The sequence below is a fragment of the Echinops telfairi genome, unplaced genomic scaffold (assembly GCF_000313985.2).
Source record: "Echinops telfairi isolate 266 unplaced genomic scaffold, ASM31398v2 ScPeMD7_1;HRSCAF=3_0, whole genome shotgun sequence".
In the NCBI taxonomy this organism is placed as follows: Eukaryota; Metazoa; Chordata; class Mammalia; order Afrosoricida; family Tenrecidae; genus Echinops; species Echinops telfairi.
Genome location: NW_022103896.1, coordinates 60,960,039 through 60,971,509, shown reverse-complemented (window position 1 = coordinate 60,971,509; position 11,471 = coordinate 60,960,039). Strand labels below are relative to the sequence as shown.

General features: G+C 42.8%; 1 non-coding gene across 1 annotated transcript; it reads left to right on the top strand.

The window, feature by feature from the left end:
- Positions 1–1,276: 1,276 nt before the first annotated feature.
- On the top strand, positions 1,277–1,437 carry LOC115869053. Its single transcript, XR_004045964.1, has one exon. It is a non-coding gene; the product is annotated as a U1 spliceosomal RNA (small nuclear RNA).
- Positions 1,438–11,471: the final 10,034 nt, after the last annotated feature.

Below are 11,471 nucleotides of genomic sequence, written 5' to 3'. Positions count from 1 at the left end.
TCTAGATAGATCTGTAGTGATAATGATATGCACCAAAAAGCAAGGCATAGCAAGACAGATGACGAATGAGAACACAGTGATGAAAACAAAAAAGAAAACCAATGACCCATAAAAGAATAAATTAGTTAAAAGAAAAAAGAGAGAGAAAGAAAAAAATTTAGAAAGAAAGAAAAGCCTGTAAATAGATCAAGGTCTGATTTTAGACCTGTAGGCATGTCCTCCAGTCAGGTCTGATGGGGTGCCATGCTCTGGCCCCAGAGTCTGTCCTTTGTACTCCCTCGGGACCTCCCTGCTCTGCTCCTCCCCATTGCTCTGCGCACACCTTTAGTGTTTTGCCTTGGTGTCACGGGTCAGTCCTGGCTCTTCCTATTCTTCTTTTCCTCCTCCCTTCAACAGTATTGAACCTCTTTATCTTTTTTTTTTTTTTCAGCCTAAAAGATAGGTTGTCTTATTCTAGGTCATTCAACACTTGTATTGTAATGGAAATAACTAGAAACAGTTCATCTTTAATATGATAAAAAAAAGTATTATCTTGGCACTACTCAAATAGCTTAAAATGTTGATTCCCTCATTATATTAAAATGCCTTCTTAAGATTTAGGATTCAATGAAAAACAATAAACAAAAATAGTTTTATGTCCTGCGATCGCCTTTCAGCTAAAAAAGAGATAGGCCATTAAAATAAACAATAACACCCATTAGGAACATTCTCTTTGGGAGCAATCCGTCACATGAGATCAAAAGAGCAAACCGAGTTCAGCAGGCAAGAAGGCTGCAGGAACGCGGGTCTGTCGCAGCGAAGGGCGAAGAGTGCTGTCACTTTGAAAGGATTGCAGTGAAGCCCAGGAAACAAAAGGCATGTAAATTCTGGAGTGGAAAATTAGTGTCATGTGCAAACTGTCTCAGAGTATGCAGAGTGGAACAGCAGGGTAGATTGTTCTCATATCTCTGATGTTTCAGAAGCATGAACACCGGGCCTTACTTCAGAGGATGAGTTAGAATCATCCATCTTTCCATTGGTAGACCAGCATTTACCTTCTACTAACTACTTAGACTCTACTCATTGAGGAGCCCTGTTCAAAGTCTATTGTAAATGTAAATACACACACATACATATATGTGTATATATGTCTATAAGTGTGTTTACCAAAGAAACCCTTCCAGAATTTGCTTCTGTGTAGTCAGTTGACTTGGGCTGCCAACCATAGGCCCCGATAGTTAACAGCTTCACAGGAGGAAGATTAAGCTTTCGCTGCCTGTAAACATTAACAGGCTTCATACTTACCTGGCAGGGGAGATACCATGATCACAAAGGTGGTTTTCCCAGGGCAGGGCTTATCCATTGCACTCCGGATGTGCTGGCCCTGTAGTTTCCCCAAATGTGGGAAACACGACTACATAGTTTGTGGTAGTGGGGACTGCGTTAATGCTATCCCCTTAAAAGATAAATAGGTAAATAAAAATTAACAGGCTCGGAAACTCAACAGGGCAGTTCAACCCTACCCTGGAGGGTCACTATGAGTCAGAATCCAGTAGACAGCAGTGATTTTATAAGATGGTTAAAAGCATGATTCCTAACAGAATGGTTGGGGGGTTGATTCCACTTGGAGGTCCTTTGAATGAACTTCCCGGTGATCTCCTTGTGAAAAATAATAACCATTCAAACCACTAAGGAGCATAGTTCTACTCTGAGATCTACAAGGAGGGTTACTTCACAGCAACTAGTTTTAGAGACCATAGTTCCCCTTCTTTCCTTTCTAAATACTAGGTAACAATCTCCCCCAAAACCAAACTCACAGCCATTGAGTCTATTTCTGACTCATAGTGACCCTGTAGGATGAAGTAAAACCATCTCTTTCAGTTTCCAAGACTGTCATTCTTTACGGGAGTAGGAAACCTCACCTTACTCCTGTGGAGTTGGTGGTCTAATCACCTTGAGGTACTGTGTTAGTCTGGTTACTTTAGAAAAACAAATCCACAGAAACTCATGTGTATAAGAGAGAGTTTTATATAAGGGGTAAGTGCACATCAAGAAAACATCCCAAACCATGCTGCCCAAGCCCACAAGTCCAACATTAGCCCATATGTCCTACACCAATCCACAATGTCCTCCTCCATCTCACAAAACACATACTATGATGCCGACTGCAGGAGGAGAGCTGAGTCAGTGAGCGTATAAGCATCTCACCACTGGCAGGGGTCTCAACACAGGTGCTCCAGCATCCAGGGCTGCATCGGGGTAGGTTCATGTGGCTTCTCCTCAGGGATGTCTTGCAGGAAGTGAGCCTTGCCAGCTAAAGCAGGGAACTGCTAAGGCAGCTGCACCCTGGTCCAACCATCACAAAGCAAGAGACCCGAGAACTAAAAAGGTGAGGCTCACCGAGCTATTTATCTCTCCACCCTTCAATTAGCCCCACATGTGTTTATCGGCCAGGTTGGCACAATAAACTTTAACTAACTCAGGTACCTTAATGATAAAGAACTAGATTGCCCTATGACTTCTGTGAAAGATGGTGTAGCTTGACTCCTCTGATTTTCATTTGTTTCTTTATAATATGCAAATATGAGGATGTGGTCTTTAGTGTGTTTGCATACGCTAACTTAAAATGAGCTTTAGTACAACATACTTCTACTGAATATGTAACTCAAAAAAAATAAATAAATCAAGCAAATGACAGAAATAAAGACGAGCTGAACAGAAAATCCCATAGGTGGCTTGAGAAGACCAAGTCAAGTAACTGCGGAGTCCTAGAGTTAGAAAACCAAATGGGAAGAAGACACTTCGCATTTCTCAAGGTCAAAGAACGAAAGAAAAACGTGAGGCTTCAAGCTGCAGTATCGGAGGATTTTAGGGTCAAAAGTTAGAACAATTCAGAAAGGAACAAAAGAAGATAGGAAAAGTTCAGTCACTCTACCAAAAAGAAGTTGTTAACAAAAAGAATCGGTCAAGGATTGAGGGCACTGACAGAGCAAGAGCCCACTGTATGGAAGGCTCTGGTGTGAAACACAGCTTCCGAAACTGACATTTTCTGCGGTTCTTAAAAGCATTCCCAGCACTGTCGCTCCCACTTACGTTATTTCTCAGAACGGATGTTACAATCTGCTATGAACATTTGATACATTCACTTCCTCCTTCCTTAAAACTCTTGATTGCTATGTTTTTGTAGCCTTTCTTTTCTTTTTTATTCTTCTGACCTGTTTTAATCAAGCCACGTAAAGTATGACTTACACAAAATTGTGTCTTTCCACAATGTCAGACTTACTTGTCCAAGATGGTAATTGAAGCAATACACTAATTCACAGAGTCGTGTGGTTCTGTAAATTAGTCAAAGGGAAGGAAGACAGAAATGGGGCAGTCCCAAAATTAAACTCACAAACTACAAGGTCAGGATCGCTGGGTGTATGGTTTGTGGTTGCTGGTCTGGTCAGAGAACAGCAGGTTTTCGTCATCTGCAACTCTTGACTCAGATGGGTTACACGACACAAGGAGCTAAAATCTTGAAGGTCTTAGCTCAAGCAATCACAGCATGCCCAGGTAATCAGTTCTCAGCACCTCAGAAGAAGCAGTGGTCAGCTGTCAGGACTGGGTGACTCCTGGGGTGAGTCTTGTTCCCGAGCGTGCTTTTCATGTGCGTCCTTGGGTTAGGTCCCTTTATCTAACTGACATGTCTGTTTGGTCTTCACTGCAAGTTGTTCTTTAAAACTAGTTTTACCTCACAACAAAACAAATTACTTTAAAACAAAAATAAGTTTTTTTTAAAATGTCTTATCTATCTTACCTAATGCTTGACTATGAGTTTTAAAAAAAACAAGGTTGTTTATATATTTGATATTTGAAACTCATATCATGCCTTCATTAATCACTTCATCTGGGGTTCCTCTGCTGGGTTTTCCTCGCTTCCTAAGATTCCATCCTAAATAACCTATGCAGTCTCATGAAGAGTTGGCCAAATGTTCTATTGCTGTAGCAAAATTGTTGGTAAAATATTGCTTTCCACATTTTTAAAGGCCTCTAGACAATGGTCTATCCTAAGACGTATTTATTATATGCAAGTATATATTCAGAATGCAGGTGTAGCACTGTGTTGTTGCTTCAGCAAAAGTCTTTAGGAGAGAATCTAGGATACAGTTAATCTGGATGCAAATGGAGATAAAAGGACCTACTTCTTTGATAAAAGAAGTGACTTCTGCCTGAGATCAGTAATCTAAATTGATGAAGAGTATAATAATTAGAACCATGCACGAAAGAAAAATTCAACTGGGTCTTGATATGAATGGGAAGTAGTTATCACTCCTGTCTGCAAAGCAATGGCCTTTACAGTAAATAGGACTGTGATCTCCAATCTTGTTCAAGCACCTCCGTGGAGGAGTTGAAGTAAGACGTGCTCTTTGTCGGACGACCAGAAGAGCTGCGTGGCTCCAGCCTATGGTTACTGAGCCTTTGGATCAGCATTTCTCTAGAAGAAGCCTGGTTCAAAGGAAGAAAATGTGCAACAGGATTTCAAATTCTAATAAAATCCAGAATTTCTGGAATCATTGAGGCTGGATGAGCCCTCAAAACTATTGCCCTGTGATTATCTTCAAACTTTAAACTGAAAATATCTCCTAAAATCTTCCTTAAATCATAGAACAATTTAGCTAACTTAGTAAAAACTGTCTTCCTTGAGTGTTGTGTCTTATGTAGAACGATCTGTATAGGATCAATTTTAAAAGTAGGAAGCTTCCACAGCAGTGAGTTCATTTAAATGCCATAGGAACAAATCCGAATGGGGGAGGTGAGAATTTTCACATAACTTGAAGAGATTTATCAGTGTCACTAAATTGTACATGGAGGAATTGTTGAATTCAGATATTTCTGTAGTGTATCTTTTTCAACGACTAAAAGTTGAATATTTTTTAAGTTAAGGGAAGACAATGGGATCCAATCAAACAGCAAAGACCAGATTCCAGACAACACCTCACTCCTCTGTATCAATCACCTCCTGTGTGCTGCCTCGCTGCTTCTCAGCTTTACCGCTGGCACCTGCGGTAAATATAGTGAACATTTTTGTCCAAGTTTTAATTTGCTTTTCTTGACAGTTCCAACTTCAAGGCGTATACTGTGCATTTCTCTTTTCTTGTCCCGGCTATTTTGTAATTCTTTGGTAAGGTACCCCAGTGGAAGTATGCTACATTCTAACTCTACCTAGATTTCATATAATGAAAATCATACCCCAAAACTAAAACCCAGAAATAACAAAGAAAACATAGAAAAAGCTCAACAGGAAAGGAGGCAGATCTATTTATAAACAAGAACAAATTTAAAATGAGTCAAAAGGGATATTAGCCTAACAGGTTCTGCAAGAATCCACTTTCCATTGCACTCTGCTTGATAGCAAGGCTTTTCACATCCCCGGTCTAGGGTCAGAGAGGATTCACTAGAGGCTTAATTCACATGCATTTCCCTTTCACTGTCTACACACTCATGTGCCCACCAACGTGCGCACACACAAATCACAACAACTTTAAAATGTGTCAAAAGTGAGAAAATGATAAGGCATGACACTTTAACCTAACTACTTCTACCGTAATTGAGTTTGCAATGCTCTCTGTCTGATAACAAGGGTATTCACATCCCTGGACTGTATGGTTCATGAGCTTAATCCGAAACAGTATCTGACCCTGAAACATATGCCAGTAGGGAAGGGCCTGGAAAAGTCCCTAAGGAATCCATACTCTGAAAAGTGCACGATACATATGACGATGAAGGATTGCAGGGTGGTGGACAAAGCGTTTTTGCAGAGGAAAGAACCAACAGCTCCCAGATTGACTAATGAAAGAATCGATTCTATTTTCAGAAAGAGCAGCTTTGCTATCTCTGTCCAGCAAGATGTGAAAATTGTGATGGTCATTTGCAAATGGGAACTTTTATTGTGTATTGGTTGTTTTGTGAGCAGATAGTTTAGCGTGTTGGTTCTTGACCCACAGGGAGCTGCTGTGTGACTTTATGATGAAGATTGAGTCGCTGAGGGATTGCGGTTTTCCTGTCAGACGCGCTAGTGCGGTGGGACTCGTGTTTGTCTCTCTTAGGAAGAGAGGGAAGATGATGTTTTAGTAGAAACAATGATACACATTGGTATTTGGATCATCCAATGAACCAACCAGCAGCTTTACCATAATATCTATTATTCTCTTCTGATTCTTTAATAGAACTACTAATTTTAGCCTAGATCCACAAATACTCAGAGTAAAGGGGAGGTGGGGAATGGTGCACCTTTTTACTATGTGACCATCTGCCTCTTTTTTGGCCAAAAGTATATAAGCAGAAGTGCTTCATATAAATTCTGGAATATGCTCTCAAAGGGAGGAACATGCCCCTTCTGCCCACTTCCTCCATCCTGAGGTAAGCAGCACGAATCTGAAGGCTGGAGTTTCAACTCAGATGAAATTAGGGCCGCATTCCAGGGATGGTGGCATTCAAAGATAACCTGCAGTCTGTTTTTTACACTACACTGTGCAGTTCAATGATTTCCTTGATATGGCTCTTCTAGATACAGTCATTGTAATTGCTACCGAACAACTATTTGATCACACACGTTGGATTATTTCCCCTTTTTCTGATGGATTTGGGTAAGAGAGGGTGGGAAAGATGCTGACAGGATTGTGCTATTCATTTATGAGTGACGGTCACAAGACCTCATTGTAATTATAGAAACTTGGAACTCTGATGTGGAGATTAGTCCATTTTGCCATCCTGATGGGTAGTAAATGAGCCATCTCAACAGAAGAGAGGATTTCATTACAATCAAGAATGAACTGTCTATAGTGGAGGTCCCTGTGCATTGAAGCTCCCAGATCCAGGTACAGAAAGCTGTGAAATCAAAGCCACAGAGAGTGACAGAGAAGTGGTAACAACAGGGCCAAGATCCAGAGCATGAGACAGCACAGTGAGATTCCAGGCCAAGGAGGGAGGGCAGCTGAGTGCTTCAGGCAGACTTGCTTGTGAAGCTAGGTGCCCCCAGGCACTTAATTGTGGGGTCTGTGCACTATGTTTGCTAAGGCTTGAAGTTAAATCGGAGTGCCTTCAGGCTGAGGCTTATGTCCGAGTGGGAAGCCTTTGGGGCATTTATTTATCAGCAGCTCTACAACAGTTTTGTGATATTGCCCAAAGAGGGTCATGAGGATTAAGGCCAAAGAGAGAGGCCTGCCTGTGAACAGGGGGAGAGCAGAGGACGCCCTGACCAAAGAGTGATAACTTGAACATTCTGATATTGAATTATAATTTCTTAAGTTCCTTTTTAACCCCCATAATAATGACTGTAGTCTTTGCTTTCTGTGTGACATTGTAATGCAGTCTTGAAGCCAGCTGAAAAAACGGAGGGTCCTGTGGGAGGCGTGGTTCCTGTCATTGTGAAGGAGAGATGGAGGGGGGAGGCGTGTCTGACCTTCGTCTCATAGCACGCAGTCCTGGGCAGCAGATCCTGATGGCGGCTCTTCTCCGTTTCTGGTGAAGCCAGAGGAGGTCAGACGTATGTCAGTTTTTACACAGAGCCCCTCTACTGCTCTTGAACCGTCTACATTTGAAGGTTTTTCTTTTTGTTCTTGGTTTGTGTTTTTAGTGTTTAAAGAAAAATATCTATCATTGAAGACAATATTATTTTGGATTCTTTATGTACGCTGCCTAAATCACTAATTCATCAGATGGCCCAGTTGTATATGATGTGCCATAGAAGCCCATGGGCTAGGGGTATTCGGGAGAAAGATGCTTTATTCCTGAGGGAGAGCTGTGGGAAGAGAGGTCTTGATAGGGAGCTAAAAGCAGAAATCGGGGATTTTCCCTCTCCATGCCAAGGCCTCCCTGCCCCCTTACAGGAAGTTGGAGGCCAATCAAGGCTAGAGGGCATACACAAATGCAGGCCTTTGAGACAGGATGCCAGGATACTTGGGAGGGCCCCGATCTAGGCTAGGTGGGCATACTGCAGGCAATGGGGTCAACCAGTACTGTTGACCTGGCCTCCCAGTGGAGGGCCCTGAAAAAGTCAGACCCAGCCCAACGCCCAGCTGCGCCGTTTCCAGATGCGCCTCCGCTGGGCTGTGGTTTCGCTGGCCTCAGGTCACCGCACTGTGGGTGTGAGGTGCCCCGAAGGTGCCTATGTAAACCCTGAAACTTCTTCTGTCCTTTCTTAAAACTCACTTGGATCACAAACCAGGCTTCTGCGTGAATTCTTTCTCATGCGAAGTGAGATATTTCTAACCTGAGAAACCTAACAGTGTTTTTTCCATCTTCCTGTGATCATTGTCCTCGCTGGATGGAAGCCTGGATAGACAGACGCTTGCTACCCTGGTCCAGCCTACGTACAGAATCACCACCAAGGCTAGCTGCATCAGTACGAGACTCATTGGAAAACCAGAAGTAACACTAGCTTTTTCAAATGCAGGAGGATTTAAGGCAGGAAATTAATGATAACGTCATTTGAAAAAGTTGTTTCAGTGGGGGGTGGGGGGTGGACAAGGCTTGGAGAACAAAAGGCAGAAGAGAATATGAGTACAAAATGCTGCCCGTGACCCAATGTCAGGTAAATGCAAATGAAAAATAAACGAAAAACCACAACAAACTGGCTGCTGTGGAGTGGATTCCAGCTCATGGTAAGCCCATAAATATCAGAGTAGAAATGAAATTTATAGGGACATTTTCAGAAGTACATTGTCAAACCTTTCTTCCAATGCATGTCTGGGTTATCTAACGTCCAACTGGGGGGTAGTGTCACCTCATTACTGTTCGCATCACCCATCATTTCCAAAATAACAGGTTTTCATTCTCCCTGTTGAAAACCAGTGAAAATGTTTCCCCCACTTCCCTTTGAAAGAGTGTTCTTTCAGAATTTACTTTAGGCAGCACAACATGACCAAAATGAAGACGTTGGGAGGGAGACAAGTGTAATAGACAACACTGAGAACTACTATTCCATATAAACCCGGCAGTAATTGCAATAACTGACAATATTTACAAGTGGCTACAGAGGTAGTTATATAGGCTAAGAGGTGTGGGGTGGTGGATGAGAGTACACTCACAAGAATGTATAGGTTTGGCAGAGCCTGGTTTCTTTATATGTATTTGGATATGCTACAGACTTATCTAAGTACAAAGTAGAACATATGAGATGGGGTTCAGTGGGGACACGGACTGCTTAATCAAACAATCCGAAGGGCTGAGTCACTGAGTCTGAGGGTTAAGGTCACAGTCTGGGTGGACATCTAGGTGAATGGGCATATCATAGTCCACAGAGACAATGGTCTGCATCCTACTTTCTTGCAGGGGTCTTAGAGCTGGAGAGCCACCACAGAAGGTACAACTACCGGTCTCTTCTCACCCAGAAAAAAAGAAGAGTGAGAAAAATCAAAGTCTCCTGGAAATAATTAGTGCAGAGGATTAATGGACCACACAAATCACAGCCTTCATTCGCCTGAGGCCAGAAAAACTGCATGGTGCCTTGCTGCCACTGCTAACTGCTCTGACAGTGAACTGGACAGATGGAAGAGAACTATCAAACAAAATTCAAAACATGAAAAGAGACTAGACTTACTGATCTGATGGAGACTGGGAGAGCCCCCAAGTCTAAGGCCCTCAGACATCCTTCAAACCAGGAATGACCTCACTCCCTAACATCACCTGTCTTGACAAAATACTATGCAAGATTATTACGTGGCCAATCAATAAGCCACGTGACGAATGTACCTCTCAGAACAATCAGCCATAGGAAAGGAAAGGGGCAGCATTTCCCTGAAGCTCGGAAGTCAGGGAGAAGTGGGGAATTGAAACTGGCGATGATGATAACCTCCCGTGATGGAAGTGAAGAGGGCTGGAAGGACTTTCGGATAAAGTTCAAAGACTGAAGCCTTCGTCAGTGTGGTGCACACCTCAACATAAAGACAACGAAAACACTCACTGTTGGACCAAAAAGGCACATTGTGATACATGGAGAAAAGATCGAAGTTGCCAAACATCTTGTTTTACTTGGATCCCCAATCAACAACATGAAAGTGTCAGTCAAGACATTAAACACCCCATTGCACTGGGAAAATCTTCTGCCAAAGACCAAAGACCAAAGATGTAATTTTGAGGAATAAGGTGTATCTGACTCAAGGCCTGGAACTGTCAGTGGTTTCACACGCATCTGAAAATTGGACAAGGAATAAGGATGACCCAAGAAGGATGGATGTGTCTGAATTACGGTGTGGCCAAAAGAAACAACAGTTCTGTCTTGGGAAAAGTACAACCAGAATGCTCCTTGGAAGAAATGTTGACAGGACATAATTTCCACGTACTCTGAATTTGTTACAATGAGAAGGGCATCGTGGCTGGTTTTAAGTAGAGAGTTGGCAAAAAAGCAGAAGACCCTTAATGAGATTGATTGATGCCCTGTCTGCAACTATCAGCTGAAACATGACAACAATTATGAAGATGGCCTAGGACCAAACAAGGTTGTATTCTGTTGTACATATGGGCATTGCCCTCTTTAATTGAATAAAACTGAAAATTACCATTAGCTGTCCACTGTCAGTCAGGTGAGTAACTGGGAGGTACAAATTATTAAGCATAGAGGTACTGTCTGATTTACCTTGTGCTATTTTATCACAAAAGATGCCTGGTGCCACTATTGAGTAAGCACTGAACTACTAACCACAAGGTCAGTGGTCCATCCCCATCAGCTGCTCTTGGGGAGAGAGGAAGTTATCTGTTCCTACAAAGATTTACAGCCCCATTTATAGAGTTCTAAATAAAGGTATGTACATATGTAAATTGGAGGCCAATCAAGGCTAGAGGGCATACACAAATGCAGGCCTTTGAGACAGGATGCCAGGATACTTGGGAGGGCCCCGATCTAGGCTAGGTGGGCATACTGCAGGCAATGGGGTCAACCAGTACTGTTGACCTGGCCTCCCAGTGGAGGGCCCTGAAAAAGTCAGACCCAGCCCAACGCCCAGCTGCGCCGTTTCCAGCTGCGCCTCCGCTGTGCTGTGGTTTCGCTGGCCTCAGGTCACCGCACTGTGGGTGTGAGGTGCCCCGAAGGTGCCTATGTAAACCCTGAAACTTCTTCTGTCCTTTCTTAAAACTCACTTGGATCACAAACCAGGCTTCTGCGTGAATTCTTTCTCATGCGAAGTGAGATATTTCTAACCTGAGAAACCTAACAGTGTTTTTTCCATCTTCCTGTGATCATTGTCCTCGCTGGATGGAAGCCTGGATAGACAGACGCTTGCTACCCTGGTCCAGCCTACGTACAGAATCACCACCAAGGCTAGCTGCATCAGTACGAGACTCATTGGAAAACCAGAAGTAACACTAGCTTTTTCAAATGCAGGAGGATTTAAGGCAGGAAATTAATGATAACGTCATTTGAAAAAGTTGTTTCAGTGGGGGGTGGGGGGTGGACAAGGCTTGGAGAACAAAAGGCAGAAGAGAATATGAGTACAAAATGCTGCCCGTGACCC